Below are 19,362 nucleotides of genomic sequence, written 5' to 3'. Positions count from 1 at the left end.
CTTTATAAAAGCTGAGTTAGACAGAGTGACAGGAAGTCAAGCGTTAGGGAAGAAGAGGGAAAATAAAGTCTCAATCAGCTGACTCCTAAATTTTCTATTGAATTCAAATTCCACCATCTGCTGAGGTAGGATTTGAACTCAGGTCTCCAGAACGTTAGCTGAGTCTCTGGATTAATGGGTGGTGAGATTCCTGAAGAAGGGCTTATGCCCGAAACGTCGATTCTCCTGTTCCTTGGATGCTGCCTGACCTGCTGCGCTTTTCCAGCAACACACTTTCATCTCTGGATTAATGGCTTTACTATAATCCCATTAGACCATCACTTTGTCAGAGCCCTGAATATTAGAAGCAGCTGATGGCAAGGAGAGGGCTGTAGCTTTCAGAAGCCAATGCGTGTTCCATCCCCTTTGTGTTCCCGACTGCCTCTAGTTGCAGGCTTCCGCTCCCCAGCAGGTCACTCTGATTTTCCATTCGTTCTCACCTGACATGGAGGCAGGTGACTGGGGAGGTGGCAAATTGATGCTCTTGGGGCCAGGAAGTGACCACACAGGGTCCTTAATTGCCTCTGGGTCAAGGAAATCAGCTCTCGACCTTTTCTCCCAGAACCCAGTGCGGCAGTGAGAAGGGGGTGAGTTCTTTTCCAGAATCAACGTATCCTTCATTTTGCCTTCTTGCTACCCCTCTCACTGTCTGCACAGAAGGTGGAGTAATTAAAATGAGGGATTCTCACAAGGCTGGAAAATCACATGTCTAACTGGGCCAGGCTGGGTTCTAAGCAGCTGATTGTCAATTCCCACCTTCAACAAAGTAAATGATATAAGGAGGAGATTAACTAAAGCCAGCTTAAGTCATAAACCTATCTGAAGCATTGACCATTGCAGGATCTGTATAGGACGGTTTGAATTGACATGTTGAAGGTGAAACTGATCAGCACTACGTGTATGAAGTGGGCTGATAGTGAAGCAGCTGCTCATTTTTCACTCTGTCAAACGTTATTTTCTTATCAACTTTATTAATTTGAAAAATATTGGCAAGAGTTTTACTTTAAGCCAAAAATAAAAGTGATAGTGAGGCTATAGGAAATGAGGTTTCAAAAACAACTTTGAAATATTATCCTGTGAGTTTCAGCTAATAGATGACAAAGCATGGTGAAAAACCAGCAGCCGATTAACTGCATGCACAGTTTGTGCTTACTTCCCTAAATCTTCTGTGAGATCAGAATGATGTGCAGACGGAGCTGAAATTACATTTTTGGCATATGAGCAAATTGCTCCTCACTTAAAGAAACTGTAGGCTGAAGACTCTGTCTATTATTTCTGCCCACATCATAGAAGCTCCTATCAGAGATTGACATTCATCTGAACTTCTCCATTCCTTCATCTATTTCATAATTATTAGCCTTCTGAGTGCATCTGAGGTCAGATTTCAATCCTGAAGAAGTACCTGCTACCAGTCAATTTCGATGAACTGATGACAGCTACTAACCTGGCTGTGACGTGCTGTGAGACATTTCAGTCCATTATTTTTAGATTACTTCTTCAAAGTACTAGATCACAAATCGATTTCCAGTGTCTTTTCCAGTAAAGCTATTTGGTTGTAAAATGTGTACAGTGATTTAAAGAATACAAGTAATGCAAATAATTTATATATGAGGCATGAAATCAGGCTTAGTAGTGTCTGTTATTTGCCTCTATGGGTGCTGTGCATTCATCAAACTGATGATAGATGTGTGTGCATACACTTCTGATGCCAGATGTCAATTTGGTGACGATGGTAGCAGCTTCTGTTAATGACAGCTGGAGGTATGCAGAGTAGGCAAGTTCTGGCATCCATCATTCTGTAATCCATTTTCGGGGCTTTTCAATTCAATCAGGGAAATTCACTGGCTATCAAGCATTTTAGCACATCTGAAGGAGAAGTTGTGTAGGTTGGACTTCTACTCATTGGAGCTTTGAAGAATAAGAGAAGGGCTTATGCCCGAAACGTCGATTCTCCTGCTCCTTGGATGCTGCCTGACCTGCTGTGCTTTTCCAGCAACACATTTTTCAGCTCTGATCTCCAGCATCTGCAGTCCTCACTTTCTCCTCGAATAAGAGACAACCTTACTGAAACACACAAGATTCTTAGCAGACTTGAGATGGATGCAGAAAGCTTCTTTCTCCTAAAGGAAGAGCTGAAGACCAGATGGCATCATCTCAGAATAAAAGATCAACCAGGTAGACAGGGGTGAGGATTGATTTCTTTTCTCAGAGGGTTGTGAATCTGGCTTCCTTTACCACAGAGGGCTGTAGAGGCTGGGTTGTTCAGTAGGCTGAGGTTGACAGAGTTTTAATCAGTAAGAGTATCGAAGGTTATGGGAAAGGCAGGGAAGTGGAATTGAGGATTATCAGATGAACAATGATCTCACGGAATGGAGGAGCCGACTCAATGGCCTGAATGGCTCCTTCTGGTCTACTTCAGGGTTTACTTTTTTGAAAGTCTCCCTGTAAAAACAGGATCTATTACCATTAAAGGGCTGTTCCACAATGTAAATCATGTGCATTAAACCAATCGCAGTCACTTGCAGTAGTACAGTCTGTATGCATATTTAACAGGAAAATTAATTCATCTTCTTCATGCTGACCCGATCACGGTGCTGTTATATGCAGTCTTTATAAGAGCTATTAGCAATAAACCTGAAAGCAAAGCACTTTACTGGAGATTTTCTTTATTTCCAAATTGCATTACGTTTTCTGACCATACTAAATTATTGATCATATATCACGCAATTGCTGTCAGAATAAAAGTTTGTTAAATATAACCTGGTATCGGAGGGACATTGGGATTGCTCTGTCATTCAGTTGGACCATGGCTGGTCTACTGCTTAGCCACACTTCTCTGCGTTTTCTCCTTGTCCCTTGATATCGTTAACCGAACAAAAATCTGTACACCAACAGACCCCGCCATCCACAGCCTTATGGGGAAGAGATTTTCAGGATTCCATTACTCTTAGTGTGTGGATAAAGTGCTTTCTTGGCCCCTGAATGTTTGAGCTCTAATTTTAAGATGATCAAAACTATATTTCACTTGGCGCACTGACAAAAACTGACATATTCAAGTACCCATGCTGTCTCTCAAAAAGAAAAGAAACGACTGAGGAAAAAGAATCTGCAATCCTGTTCCATGTTTCAAAGGGAAAATATACCTTCAGTGGAGTTTCAGTCCTCTTCGCCTGAATTATTAAAATACCTTGACTTTCACTGCAAGGTAAGACAGTCTATTCTAGACTTAACTCTCATAGGATATTAACTCTCTGTTTCGGTGATAAATCATCCAGTGATGACTGCAGGCATTTGTGCTATCAAATGTAATCAGAAAAGTCACACTTTCAGATAATTGCCCAAGTAAAGTGCAGACTAGAATACACTGTGGTAAAATTCTTTGCTGAAATCCCTGGTCTCCAGTGCTGTTTAAAAGGATGGAATCCTAAGCACTTTCTAAGAATTATGGCAGCACTGTAATCTCTTTTGGAAAAAAAATGATAGTGTTTTACTAAAAAGAAATGCACACTGTTACTGAATGGAATGCTGTGATGTGGAGGTGCCGATGTTAGACTGGGGTGAACAAGTCTGAAGTCACACGATGCCAGGTTATAGTCCAACAGGTTGATTTGAAATCACAAGCTTTCGGATCCCTGCTCCTTTGTCAGGTGAAGTCTTTTTTTTCCCAAGTCTTTTTTTTCCAAGTTTCTCAGGTTTCCCATTCTTGGTGTGTACGTAGGTGGCATAATTCCGTTGCCTCGTCTGCTTGGCAGTGTCTTGTAGCTGGTCTGCTATGTCTTGAGTGCAAACTGAGAATAGGGACTCTGTCTTGATTTCAAGGTTGAGGTGTCTGCTATAGAGCTGGTGTACAAGATGGTTGAGGAGTGTGTGAGAAGAGCAACAGCAAAGTTTCAGCGTAGTCTGTGTTGTCGATTGACTTGAGTGGATTTGTGATCTGTATTCCTGTCAGGGATCTCGTCTGCTTTCTTGTATCTCTGCAGAAACATGATGTCTATGTCGATGGCTGTGATCTTCTTGGAGATCGTCTCCACTTTGAGCCAACAGTTTGTAGTGTTGATGGTAGCCATGATGTGGAGGTGGCTGTGTTGGACTGGGAGGGACAAAGTCAGAAGTGACACGAGACCATGCTATAGTTCAACAGATTTATTTGAAATCATAAGCTTTCGGAGTTTATGAAGTCACCTGATAAAGGAGCAGCGCTCCAAAAGCTTGTGATTTCAAATGAACCTGTTGGACGATAACTTGGTGTCATGTCACTTTTGACTGAATGCAATGGATGTGGCACTGTTTGAATGGTGGTTCATTCAGTGATACTTCTGGAAATGGGTAGTATTTGAAAACCTAATCTCAAAGTAACTGTGAGGGACTTTTGGGTGGGCCACCAACTTTACGAGGGTCCTCCACAGCTGGATCACCACTGCTGGGAAAATGGCCCTCAAGGCCCATGGCAGAGCTAGCCAGCTGTCTGTATGGGTTGCCATCTCTGAGAAGTGAATCACTGTTCTCAAATTGACAGGAGTTCCAGCAGCAACCTCTTCATTAACTGTCAAAATTAAAATGACTCCCAGTTTCCTCCTGCCTTCTCAAGCAAGTTTGGGTATTGCTTTTAGTCCCAGCAGTGGGATTACTGATCTCTCTATATTACAGCTCAACCCTCCTTTCCTGGTAAGAAAAGATTTCCCAGCCAGATTCTGGTTTATGATGTAGTTGGCATGGTTGAATAGCTATCCAATTGCACAAACTGCAGATGTGTAAAAGTGTGTTCATGTGAGATAAAGCATATGGACATTAGAGTTTATTTCTCCTTCATAGCTATTACTGGGATGTGCATTCTAGGGGTGTGGAAATTTCAGCAGTGTTAGAGAACGGGTAGAATTTATGGTTTATCTTATTTGAAGATGCATTCCCCTGATATTAATTACTTAGGTGAGTGAGAACCCCCGCTATTGATTTTAATGGTCTCACTGATCTTAATGGATCTGCTGCCCCTCTGAAAATTCAGTACACCCCTCCTCCTTTCCATCACCTCCAACCGTACCTCCAATTCAACACGCAGAAACCTTTTACTCTATTTTATCACATTCTGCGCAATTTTCCAGGGCTGATTCACTGACCAAAATGTACCTTTTAAAGTGTGTAAGTTCATTTTAACTGTTACAAGCAAATTGTGTTTTTGACGATATGTGCAAGCAATGTACTTAGGAACATATATGAGTTTATAGTGAATCTTCCATCTCTTTGAAAAGTCAGAGCTTTAAGAATGATTTCTGGTTGGATATAATTATTCCATACTCCAGTATCATGAGAATATTACTTTACTTTGGAAGAAACATTTGTTTTTAGAGGGAATTGTTTTCAGTGACTTGCTGCTGCAGAATTGCACCTGATTAAAATCATTCTGTAAAGGAATCAGAAAATATAGGGAGCCATTTTGAGCTTTTTCTGTCTTGGGAGAAATCAATTGCAGTAATCAATATCAACTTGAAGTAGGTCAAAAAACTTGGGCAAGTCCCAACCCATACATTTTATACTGTTGTTGACAGTAATAGAGTTCAGAGAAGAACTGAGGAAATTGATTAGTTAACTACTGGAACAATTAGGAATTTGTCAATTCGTGAATGTATTGTTTGAAAATTTGATTTGTTCTGCATGGTTTCTGATTTATGTTAGGCATTTGCTTCAGTGTTAGAAGTGGTATTCAAAAATGTGATTATTTAAAGTAAATTAATCACATATCACAGGATATTGTTGATGTGTTAAACAAAGGCTAATGATTGCAAAAACAGATTTCTTAGAATAGGAGATGTTCACTTGTCCTATGGATTACCTGTTCTGATTGATGCTAAAAGTAAATTAATGAAGGAATAGAGTCACTAGCATATTTGAATATTTGTCAGGATTGTAGATTTGTCTTGTAGGGATTAGCCCCTCTGAGAACAGCAAAAGCAAAAAAAAACTAAAGTGGATGAAAATATAAGTTCATGAAAGGTTTTGCATTGGCCTAACTCAAAAATGAATATCAATTCACGATAAAAGTGAAACAAGCTTGTAAGAGAGTAGATTATCCCTCATTGAAGAGCAAAACAAGGAAAGAATAGGAGCAGAAGAAACCAAGCAGCCGATCATTGTCATTCATAATGACCTTTCTAATCCTGAACTTTATTTGGATCCAGACTGTTCAAGTATCTGGGAAATCATCAGTATTGCTGAAAATTATACAAACATCAGTGAACATCCCCACTTCTGATCTTATGATGGAGGGTAAGTTATTAACGAAGCTGCTGAAAATGTTTGGTTCTGGGACACTACCTCGACGAACTCCTTCAGTAGTGCCCTTGGGCTGAGATGACTGGCCTCCAATGACCATCTTCCTTTGCGCTTGGTATGGCTCCAACTAGCAGAGAGTTGCTTTTTCAATTAACTACAGTATTATGTGGCTCCATGATCCCACACTTGGTCACATGCTCCCAAGGGCAGTCACTGTTACCTCACCTCTGGAGTTCAGCACTCTCATCACCATGTTTAGACCAAGGCCGTAATGTGGTCAGAACCTGACTGTGCCTGGTGGAATCCAAACTGAACATTGATAAGCAGGCTAATTCTTTGCAAGTACTGTTAATAGTATTGATGTGACCCCTTCTAACACTTCACTGATGATATCAGGACGTTATTAGAGCAGCATTTGGCTAGATTGGATTTGCTTTGTGTTAGATGTAGGTTTGCTCGCTGAGGTCCAGAACCTCAACCCGGGTTACAAATCTTCTCAAAAATTGATTTGTGTTTGTGGACAAGACATATCTGGACAACTTTTCAGATTGCCAAGTAGATGCTAGTGTTGTAGCTTTACTGAAATAATTTGGTTAGAGGCCAATCTCTAATTCTGGAGCATATCTTAAGTGAAATTTCCAGAAGGCCCATAGCCTTTGCAATATCCAATGCCTTCAGCTGTCTCTTAACATCATGTGGAGTGAATCAAATTGCTTGAGGACTGCTATCTGTGCTGCTGGGCATCTCAGGAGGAGCCCACAATGGATCATCCACTCAGCATTTTGGCTGAAGATGGAAATACTTCAGCCCTATCTTTTGCACAGGGCTCCCCTGTAGTTGAGTTGGGGGATATTTGTGGAGCCTACTCCTCCAGTGAACTGTTTAATTGTTAACCACCATTCGAAATGGAAGTGAGAGGACTGGAGAGCTTAGTACTGATATATTGGTTTCCCCATATCTCATTAGTTACATCTTCAAACATAAATTTGTCAGAGACTTCCTGTTTTGTAACATGAACTCTGACCACATTTGTTGGTAACCCCTTATGTTTGACAAGTTCTGTCTCTTCCCATCTCTCTCAGGTTAATGTGACCCATATTTCTACCTTACACTGTTGCCATAATCTTTTTCTTTAACATTTCAGATATCTCTTCTCGTGTACCCTCTCCTGCAATTTAAAACCTTCTCTACAGCCAGAATCTAAGACTCACCAGGACACTGATTCCTAATTCGTTTCATGTAATGGTCTCACAACAACAGTACAGATCCCTCCTTCCCAGTATTCAGTGAATAAAAATCCATTTCTCCCACACCAACCTTTCAGCCAACGATTGAACTATAATCTTAATTACGCTATACCAATTTTTAGTGTGGTTTAGTTTGTAATCCACAGATTATTACCTTTGTTCTCCCACTTCTTAATTTAGTCGTTAACCACTTATTCTCGCTCCAATGAAGCTCTTTCTTAGTCCTATCGATGTCATTGTTATCCCTATGAATCACAACAACTGGACCCTTCCCGTCTTGTCCAAGTGTGTCTCCTGAACCCAAAGGAGATACCCTTAACCCTGGCACCAGATAGACAACACAATTTTTGTGACTAATACAGAGAAATGTCTTTCCCCATAACCATGCTGTTTCTGCTACAATTGTATTCTTTTTTGATAAGTCAACTGGAATAACTCTCTGCACATGGTGTCATGGTCAATTTGCTCATGTATTCTATAAATCCTGCTCTTATCCACACAAATGCAAGAACCTTGAACTGATTAGACAACTGCAGAAAAGGAGTCTCCTCCTTTGCTACTTTCTGGTTGCATACCTGCCTTACTTGCAATTACACCCTCCTGTTCCTCACCATAGACCCAATCAAAAGTACTTAACCTCAGAGATGTGGCTGCCTCATGGACAAGTTTCAATTCTCTCTTCCTGACGTAACATAGTGTCTGAAGCTTGCAGATTCTCAGATTTCAGCCAGTTACTGCGACAGATCACACTGATATCCACCAGCTCATACATAAAAACTGCACCTGCCCTGCCATCTATATTAGGTACACATAACTAATTAGATTTCATATGTAGAAATGACACAATTTATCAGTGGTTATTTGAAGTAGTGTTACTTGTTGTTATCATTTCAAGATGATGGTTTTCTCTCTCTCTCCAATGCCAGTTTAAACTATTGTTGAAGTTTAGAGTCATATAGCATAAAAATAGGCCCTTCAGGCCACCATGTCTGTGTTGACCAACAAACTCCAAACTACATGAATCACCATTTGCCTGTAGTTGGTCCATACACTTTCATGTCTTTGCATTTTAAATGCTTATGAAGATTCTTCTTAAATGTTACGAGGGTTTCTGTCTCTACCACCCTCACAGACAGCATGTTCCATGTTTCTACCACCCTCTGGGCAGAAAGAATTTCCTCACATTCTGGATGTAAGTTTGCTTGCTGAGCTGGAAGGTTCGTTTTCAGACATTTCGCCACCATACTAGGTAATATCATCATTGAGCCTCCAGTGAAGCACTGGTGTTATGACTCACTTTCTATTTTTTTTAGGTTTCCTTGGATTGGTGATGTCATTTCCTGTGGTGATGTCATTTCCTGTTTCAATGTAACAATTTAGAGAAAATCTTCAAGACCATCAATAATATCCTTACCCACATAAAATTCACTGAAGAGGAGGAAAACAACAACAAACTGCCATTCCTAGATGTCACAGTAGAGCAAGCAGCCAATGGGGAACTTCAAACCAGTGTCTACAGGAAAACAACACAAACGGACCACATACTGAACTACAGAAGCAATCATCTCAACATCCACAAACGAAGCTGCATTAGAACATTATTATCAACGAGCCATCACACACTGCAGCACAGAGGAACAATGCAGAGCAGAGGAGAATCACCTATACAGTGTAGTCAAAAAGAACAGGTACCGAATGACCACAGTCCACTGATTCCTCAGCAACAAACCCAAACAAGCAGACAAAATGCATCAAGCAACCCTAGCCACTCTCCCCTACATCAAAGACATCTCAGAAATGACTGCCAGACTTCTCAGACCTTTTGGCATCATGGTAGCCCACAAACCCACCAACACACTAAAACAACAGCTAATAAACTCAAAAGACCCTAAACAGACAACAAGCAAAATGAATGTCATTTACAAAATACCTTGCAAGAACTGTAACAAACACTACATTGGACAAACAGGCAGAAAACTAGCCACCAGGATACATGAACATCAACTAACCATAAAAAGACATGACCCACTATCACCTAATATCCTTACATAGAGATGAGGAAGGACACCACTTTGACTGGGACAACCCATCCATCCTAGGACAAGCCAAATGAGACACACATGAGAATTCCTAGAAGCATGGCATTCCAACTGGAACTCTATCAACAAACACATTGACTTGGACCCTATTTACCACCCTTTGAGAAAAAGGACAGGAAATGACATCACCATTGGAATTGACATCATCAACCCAAGGAAACCTAAACACATAAATAGAAAGTGTTCATAACACCAGTGCTTCACCAGAGACTCACTGATTACGTTACCCAGGTGACGTTTGAAAACGAACCTTCCAGCTCAGCGAGCAAACTTACATCTGAACTTCAATCTGAGCTACAAAACTTCTCGAAACATGCTAGACTCCTCAGATTTCCTGTAAATCCTCATCTTAACCTTATGCCCTCTGGTCTTAGATATATCTGCCATGGAGGCAAGATTCTCACTGTCTACCCTGCCTATGCCTCTCATAAATTTGTTTATCTCAATCAGATTCCCCCTCATTCTTCTCTGCTCAAAGGGAAACAAATCCAACCTATTCAGTCTCTCCTTATAACTGGGACTTTCCATCCTAAGCAATATCCTGGTGAATCTCCTCTGCACCCTCTCCAGTGCAATCACAACATTCTGATAGTAATAGTCCTTCTGATTTTGAGGGATAAAATTTTAAAACTTGCTAAACCTCATCTATCTGCTCACCTAATTAATATCTTTGAATGCTTACGAGCTACTGAAACCAAAGCTATAAAATGAGCACTTCCTTTCTCCTCTGCACAACATATTCCCAAGTTAATAGCTCATTCCTCATCTCACTCAGGCCTCCTTATCATCTCAAACTATAATCGCAAACCTGTCTACTTTTATAGAGAATTGGCAGCTCGCACCCACACCTCAGCTGCTAAGTCAGCTTTATGGTCAATGATTTGGTTCGGCAATATTAGTTAAGAAAACAGGATAGAAACATTGGGAAGGAAGTGAAGTTGATGGTGATGGTTATATTCTTGAACATGGACAAACCTTCAGACACTACCTCATTCCTGTAAGTGAATTGAAACAATGTAAACCTTCAAATTGTTTATTTTTATCTGATTGCTGGAATGGCTTTGTGGTACTCGCCTCTGAGTTGGAAGATAGTAGATTCAAGACCAATTTGATGATTCAATAGTCAATTGCTAGCATAATAGGAATGAAACTACCACTTTCTGCAGTCATTGTTCCACTGAACTTGTCAGCCACTTTGAGAGTCCCCAGCTGTTCAGAATACCATGGAAATCCAGATAGTGCTGTCCAAGATTCTGTATTTCTCCAGAGGGTGCACTGTTGAACTATCTCCTGACTGCAATAAGTCGGTGATCAATTAAATCCATGAGAACTACCATGCATGTGTTATGATCCACATGAAAATCAATCACTTTTAAAAGAAAAGAATTTGCACAAAGGTAACAATAAGAAAATTAATGCACAATATTTTACTTCTGAAAATCATTAACTCATTATTCTCACAAATCAATTGAAATCAATGTAATTCAAGTAGTAATTGACAGCTCAAGGACGTTTAAAGTAAAAAAGGTCCAATTTTACAGTGGTTTCTGTAGTGATTGTAATGAAGTCAGCTGGTTGGACCTCATAGAGTATGAGCTCCTTGATTGGAGCTGTTAATCTGGTCCAATCAGGGAGGCCTGACTGACAGTTTGAAAATGTGTTGCTGGAAAAGCGCAGCAGGTCAGGCAGCATCCAAGGAGCAGGAGAATCGACGTTTCGGGCATGAGCCCTTCTTCAGGAATGCAGGAGAATCGACATTTTGGGCATGAGCCCTTCTTCAGGAACCTTGGATGCTGCCTGACCTGCTGCGCTTTTCCAGCAACACATTTTCAGCTCTGATCTCCAGCATCTGCAGTCCTCACTTTCTCCTGACTGACAGTTTGCCCTTTGATGTGAAGGGTACTGCTTGTCACAGGCCACTCGGGTATTTCCTTTCTTCCTGGTGATGGAAAATTGAATAAAAATTTGTGCACCTTGTGTCTTTCACAGTGTCTCACACCTACACACACACACCATGGGTGCTGGGGAAAACATAAGCACTGCCGCAGTTAGGTGGTAGTGTGGGGGTAAAAAGGGGGAAAAAAAAGGACGGTCAGAGGTTCTGTTCACTCTGAGAGCTGGCTCTTGAGGGAGCTGGACCAGTGTGCGTGTGTGTGTGTACAAGGACTCTTCTAAAAAAAAAAACAGGAGTATACACACCTGCACACACACTAAAAGAAAAGGAGTGCCAGACATCCTGTTCACTCTGCGAGCTGTTTCTGAGGGATCTGGATCAGTGTCAAGGATTCTTCACTTGTAACTAAAGGGTGGCTTGGTGATGGGATGCTGGCCTCTGTAGAGTTATTTCAATGTCCCCCTGTAGTTTGTCATGGCTCTCCCTTCAATTTTGACAAAAACAAAACAGGAGTAGCCTTTTTAGGGAGAGGTAGACACTGTGGGGAATGGAGTGCTTTATTTCCAACTCTGTTTTGATTTAGTCCCTACCCTCCCCTTTACCTCTTTCACATTAGCATTGCTCGCTCTGGGCGTTGCTTGTCACTGGTTCGTTGGCCACATGGGTGGTGGAATGTTAATAAAGTTATTTTCACTTGGTGTTTTTCACTGTATCTTGCACCTGCACACACACAAACGTGGATGCTGAAGAATATCAGCACTACTGCAGAAAAAAATATAAGCAGGAGTGTCAGAGGTACTGTTCACCCTGAGAGCTGGCTCTGAGGGAGCTGGATCAGTGTCAAGGAGTTTCCACCTATAAATAAAGAATGACTTGGTGACGGGACATCGGTCTATATGAAGTCATTTCAATTTCCCATTCAAGTTCCACTGGAATCTTTAGCTGAACAGCTTCAAATGCTCCAAATACTACTATAACTTTTATTGAATTTAAGTTCCACAGTCTGCCTTGGCTGGACTCAAATATGAGTCCCAGAACATTACCTGTGCCTCTGGATTACTTCTTCAATGAGAATACCATTAAGCCATTGCCTCCTCCAGCACCTCTCTCTTTGTATTAAGGTAGAGATGCTAATTCAGCAATCTATTAAGCTACCAGGTTCTTTCGATCTTGAAATTAAGTAGACAGTATGAAATATAACTGTTTACAAAATCTGACATTCCTAACACCTTCCTGGGACATTGGAGATGTCAACGCATCATCAGCATAAATCCTTTGGTCACTGTTTATAACCCAAACATCTTTCATCTTCCTCCCAGACAGAGACATAGGGTTACCATTTAATCTAATAACACACAAGCCATACAGGCTTGCTGTCAGCAATATTCAGAAACCCCTTCATTTCTCCACTTACTCTCAATTAAAGACAGCCCAGAAATGCAAAAATCCTGTAAAATCTTGTATTTGTAACAAAGCTGCTATTGTTGATTATGTTAGAAAAAGGCATTAAAATAACACTGACTAATTGCTGGTAGGTTATCTATCAGGTCATTTGTATTTGAGTGAACCCGAAGGACAGGCAAATAAAAGTAGATTTTGACTTGAGGATACCTGGATCACAGCCAATTTTATAGCAATTATGGACAGAATCTTTTCCATTTTTAGTAAAAGTGCTTTCTGAAGTGAGTCCATCATGCTTGGTCTGCCATGGTTCAAACTGGATTTTCTCACATAATCTTCTGCACTTTATCTCACGATACAACCAAGCTCTTTGATCCCTTTCTTGGGGAATCTCATGGCTGAGTAGAGAATGTGCCCACCGCTTTTTTTATTCATTTCTGAGACTTAGGGTATTGTTAGCTGGCCAGTATTTATTGCCTGTCCCTAGTTGTCCATGAGAAGGTGGTGGTGATGTCAGGTAGGTTAGTCAAGGTGCTGACTTTTTAAATCACTGCAGTCAATGTGCCGCAGGCAGACCCACAATGCCCTGAGGCAGGAAATTTTCAGGATTTTGAACAGTGACAGTAAAGTAACAGCAATATATTTCCAAGTCAAGATGGCGAGTGGCTTAGTGGGGAACTTGCATATGGTGGTGTTCCTGTGTATCTGCTGCCCTTGTCCTTCTAGATAGAAGTGGTTGTGAGTTTGGAAGGTGTTATCTATGGTGAATGTGTGACCTTCCAGCTTTCAGCCTGTGGCTCCACATTTAGAGTACAGTTATTTCTCCCTTCACCTGCTGAAAGCTGGTAACTCTGCCTCATATTGTGCCACTTGAGTCTCAGTGTTCAATGCATGGAAAGGAAAGTTAGCTGCCCAGTTCACAGACAGGGCTCTGGAGGTACTGGTTGTTGGCAGGTAGAGAAGGTGACAGTCCATTATCCATATGATCCTCACAGGAGGCCACACCAATAGCCCACACCAGCCTGAACATAAATTGATGCCCAGGTTAGTGCTGTGACCCATGTGAAGCAGCATGTCCAGCAGAGCAGGAAAATGATCCATGATCTTCTACATTCAACAAGGGCACACATTATCATCTTCTCTCTACTACCCCAAATCACAATGGCTGTCACCCATTTTCTTCTTCCAAGCTACTAACTCTATTTTCCCTTTGCACCTTCTACACACTTACCAGAGCTACCTCATTCCGCTCATGTGTCACCATAAACTATTCTTCCATCCACTTCCATCATTCTCAACCATCCATTTGTCTCATTGCGGGAAGAACTGGCAAATTCCCAGTGCCCTTGACTAACCTTCCTAACATCTCCAGACTGCTTCCAATTCATGTAGGATATTACCATGACCCAATCTCTGGATATAGATCCCCATAAATTGGTGGGACAATGTGCTTAATTAACCATGGCCATTTCTCCAGACTGGAGTAAGTCAAGCCCCTTGACTGATTGTGTCAGCACTTCCTGACAGTCTGTAGTTCCCTTCATCCAGTAAGGACTGCTCCTCTTTAATTTTCATACATGGCTACTTGCTTGCAGTACATGTTGTGTGTTTGAACATAGAACATAGAACAGTACAGCACAGAACAGACCCTTCAGCTCACGATGTTGTGCCGACCACTGATCCTCATGTATGCACCCTGAAATTTCTGTGACCATATGCATGTCATCTCTTAAATGTCCCCAATGACCTTGCTTCCACAACTGCTGCTGGCAACGCATTCCATGTTCTCAACTCTCTGTGTAAAGAACCTGCCTCTGACATCTCCTCTATACTTTCCTCCAACCACCTTAAAACTATGACCCCTCATGTTAGTCATTTCTGCCCTGGGAAATAGTCTCTGGCTATCGACTCTATCTATGCCTCTCGTTATCTTGTATACCTCAGTTAGGTCCCCTCTCCTCCTCCTTTTCTCCAATGAAAAAAGTCCGAGCTCAGTCAACCTCTCTTCATAAGATAAGCCCTCCAGTCCAGGCAGCATCCTGGTAAACCTCCTCTGAACCCTCTCCAAAGCATCCACATCTTTCCGATAATAGGGCGACCAGAACTGGACGCAGTATTCCAAGTGCGGTCTAACCAAAGTTTTATAGAGCTGCAACAAGATCTTATGACTCTTAAACTCAATCCCCCTGTTAATGAAAGCCAAAACACCATATGCTTTCTTAACAACCCTGTCCACTTGGGTGGCCATTTTAAGCAATCTATGTACCTGCACACCAAGATCCCTCTGTTCCTCCACACTGCCAAGAATCCTATCCTTAATCCTGTACTCAGCTTTCAAATTCGACCTTCCAAAATGCATCACCTCGCATTTATCCAGGTTGAACTCCATCAGCCCCCTCTCAGCCCATCTCTGCATCCTGTCAATGTCCCGCTGCAGCCTACAACAGCCCTCTATACTGTCAACGACACCTCCATCCTTTGTGTCGTCTGCAAACTTGCCGACCCATCCTTCAATCCCCTCATCCAAGTCATTAATAAAATTACAAACAGTAGAGGCCCAAGGACAGAGCCCTGTGGAACACCACTCACCACAGACTTCCAGGCAGAATATTTTCCTTCTAGTAGCACTCGCTGTCTTCTATTGGCCAGCCAATTCTGTATCCAGACAGCTATGTTCCCCTGTATCCCATTCCTCCTGACCTTCTGAATGAGACTACCATGGGGAACCTTATCAAATGCCTTGCTGAAATCCATATACACCACATCCACAGCTCAACCCTCATCAACTTTTCTAGTCACATCCTCAAAGAACTCGATAAGGTTTGTGAGGCATGACCTACCCCTCACAAAGCCGTGTTGACTGCACTTAATCAAGCCATGCTCTTCCAGATGGTCATAAATTCTATCCCTCAGAATCCTTTCTAACACCTTGCAGACGACAGACGTGAGACTTACTGGTCTGTAATTGCCGGGGATTTCCTTATTTTCTTTCTTGAAGAGAGGAATTACATTTGCCTCTCTTCAGTCCTCAGGTACGACTCCAGTGGAGAGCGAGGATGCAAAGATCTTCGCAAGTGGCGAAGCAATTGCATTTCTCGTTTCCCAAAGCAGCTGAGGACAAATCTGGTCCGGGCTTGACAAAATTTTCAGCACATTAGCTTCCTCTATCTCTCTCCATTCCAGCATGCACACCTGCTCTTCAAAGGTTTCATTCACTACAAAGTTCGTTTCTTTCGTAAAGACAGAAGCAAAAAACTCATTTAGGGCTTCCCCTACCTTCTCAGACTCCACACACAAATTCCCTATGCTATCCCTGATCGGCCCTACTCTTTCTTTGACCATTCTCTTATTCCTCGCATAAGTGTAAAATGCCTTTGTGTTCTCCCTAATCCGTTCTGCCAAGCCTTTCTCGTGCCCTCTCCTGGCTCTCCTCAGACCATTTTAAAGCTCCTTCCTTGCCTGCCTGTAATCCTGTAGAGCTGAGCATGACCCTAGCTTCCTCCACCTTACGTAAGCTACCTTTTCCTTTTGACGAGAAGCTCCTTGTCATCCAAGGTTCCTTTATCTTACCCCTTCTTGCCTGTCTCAGAGGGACATATTTGTTCATCACTTGCAACAACTGTTCCTTAAACAGTCTCCACATGTCTGTAGTGCCTTTACCATGGAACAATTGCTCCCAATCCATGCTTCGTACCTCATGTCTAATCGCATCATAGTTTCCTCTTCCCCAATTAAATATCCTCCCGTTTTGCCTAATCCTCTCCTTCTCCATAGCTATGTAGAATGTGAGTCTAGAATGGCCTCTCCCCTCATTGGCCTGTCAACATACTGAGTTAGGAAATCCTCCTGAACACACCTTACAAAAACAGTTCCATTCAATCTTCTGCTTGAAGGAGGTTCCAATCAATATTGGGAAAGTTAAAGTCACCCATTACAACAACCTTACTACGTCCACACTTTTCCAAAATTTGTCGACCTAAGCTTTCTTCCATCTCCCTGCTGCTATTGGGGGGCCTGTAGTAAACCCCTAAAGAGGTGACTGCTCCCTTGCTGTTCCTAATTTCCACCCATACTGTTTGCAGTTGGCATATGCAGCCAGTGTAACATTTTCTTTTGTTATGTAACAAATTGAACCAGAAAAGAAACAGTTATGAAAGGTGATATAAGTAATAATCATAAAGACCTTCACCTACTAATCTGATTAAAAAGCTGAAATATTTATATGATTAATAAAATTGGTTGATTGCTGACTTTGTACTATTTCTATCTAAGTTGTGCATGTAGGCATCATTTGGCAATTGGAATGTCATTCAACTCATTACAATGTCATGCTGTCAATTTTTATTACATGCATAAAATAGGCAACTATTAAACACCTTGATGAAAATCTAATAATATCTGACATTTATTTTTGTATTATAAAGTATATGTGAAGCATTTACTTTTTATTTGTTTGATACGTGTAGGTTTTTATGCAACCAGTAATGTTGGTTTAAAAAGCTTATAGCTCAGATGGGAGTTAGAAAAGCAATATAATAAGCAATATGTTTAAACTGGTTGCACATTGTATTAACACATTACAGGATTGGAGTAAAGCTCTCTATTGGAGTAAGCATGTAGTCATTTAAATCACAGACTATATCTCTGTTTTACAGTCTATAACACACCATGCTGCAGACTTCATTATTTTCTTATTGAAAGGCAAAGATTGTGTATTGTTTCATAATATAATCCTTTAAAGGCTTCAGAAATGCAATTCTTTCATTTGTTTTCGGTCCAATTTCAGAATGCAAATGTAGGATAAGTATTCTTGGCTCTTGTCCTTCTTTGTATTGCAACAGTAATTTAGACTTTCACATCACATTCTGTTGTCCAAATGTCTGAGTTAAGTAACGTTAACTAACTTGAAGAAAAAACTATTCAAACTACCAAACAGAACAAGATTAGCACTCTGGGGAGATGCTGCAATATCTTCAAACCAATTAATTTACCCAAATGCAACTAATTCAGAAATCCATATCCTCCATCATATTCTGTATATGATCACATTATAACTTCGTGCATTAGTTTTAAACCGAGATCCATTGTGTAGGATTTTGTAAAGGCTGAAACAGTAAAACACTTGGACAAAATAAATTAGGCAGAATAATTTGCTTACTCCAATAGAGAGCTTTACTCCAATGAAGGGCTTTTGCCCGAAACGTCGAGTTTCCTGCTCCTTGGATGCTGCCTGAACTGCTGTGCTTTTCCAGCACCACTCTACTCCAGAATCTGGTTTCCCGCATCTGCAGTCATTGTTTTTACCTCAGAAAAATGCAGAGCTCTGCCCACAGTATAATTGATGAGTTACATGAACTACTTGTATCAATATCATGCCAATAAAGTAATAAAACATCCCAAGGTGTTTTGCAGGAGTGTTATCAAAGAAATTTCAAACCTGACCAAACACAGGCCAGGGCAGTTGGCCCAAAGCTTGGTTAAAGTAATAGAATCTAAGAAGTACCTCAAAGGAGGAAAGAAATGTGGCAAGTTTCAAACACTTGGAGGGAGATTTCTGCTGTCATAAGACCTAAGCAGTTGAAATCCACTGACAGTAGAGGGATAAAAAATACGGCATTAAGCAAGCAATGGAGAAATAAGATTGACCTGGAGGCTTGGGATGAGACATAAGTGGATAAACCATTCCCAGTGTCCAAAATTGATAGAGCAATGTTCAAATAACCTTCTGAGATAGGCACGCAGTGATTAAGAATAAAGGGAGTTGACTTCAGAATATGAAGAGTTATTGAGGGAAATAGGAACTTTTGGTGTGAAACAGATTACTAAATTTCTTGTGAATTGAGTATGTAAACTTCTCTGGCACTTTTACAAATATTTTCAGTGGAACACGAGATTTGAACTCACAGATGGCCTACAACCATGAAGCAGGGATTATTTACTCAGCTGGCATCAGGTCATTACAAAGAAGAAGAGAAATTGAGGATGAAAAGGAACTGTTTACACCAAGTACTGGAAATGGAATGATCATGTAGGTTGAATTGAGCTGAGGAATTCCTTTAACTGTCTGTTCCCTTTTCCCATCTGTTCTCTCCCCACCAAAGACATCCTTTCTTTCCAGCATTCCCATTTGACTGCTCTATTTGCTCTCAGTCGTAGTTGATAACTGCTGCAGGAAATATTGTTGAAGTAGATGCCAGAGAGTTGGAAAGCAACTACAAAGGCCAGATATGCATAACTTTATGATCACTGCATTTTCAGATCGATGTGAAGAAAATGAGTATGCACTGCTCTCATTGTAAAACTTGGGCTATCAGACACAAATACTTCTACACTAGATATCAGGGATTCTAGCTCCTGAACCACCGGTGGAAGAAATAGAATGAAAGAACTTGTTGTGGTTCTGTTCGCCGAGCTG

The 19,362-nt window shown here is 41.2% G+C and overlaps 1 protein-coding gene across 3 annotated transcripts in view; it reads left to right on the top strand.

The window, feature by feature from the left end:
- slc24a4b (solute carrier family 24 member 4b) overlaps nucleotides 1-19,362 on the top strand; it is a 306,750-nt gene that overhangs the window by 67,553 nt on the left and 219,835 nt on the right. The gene's annotated exons all lie outside the window — the stretch shown is intronic.

The sequence above is a fragment of the Chiloscyllium plagiosum genome, unplaced genomic scaffold, assembly GCF_037043375.1.
Source record: "Chiloscyllium plagiosum isolate Xiang-an unplaced genomic scaffold, Cpla_swu_hap1 HiC_scaffold_8, whole genome shotgun sequence".
Classification (NCBI taxonomy): Eukaryota; Metazoa; Chordata; class Chondrichthyes; order Orectolobiformes; family Hemiscylliidae; genus Chiloscyllium; species Chiloscyllium plagiosum.
Note: the sequence above shows the minus strand (reverse complement) of the source record. Positions and strands in the feature narration are given on the sequence as shown.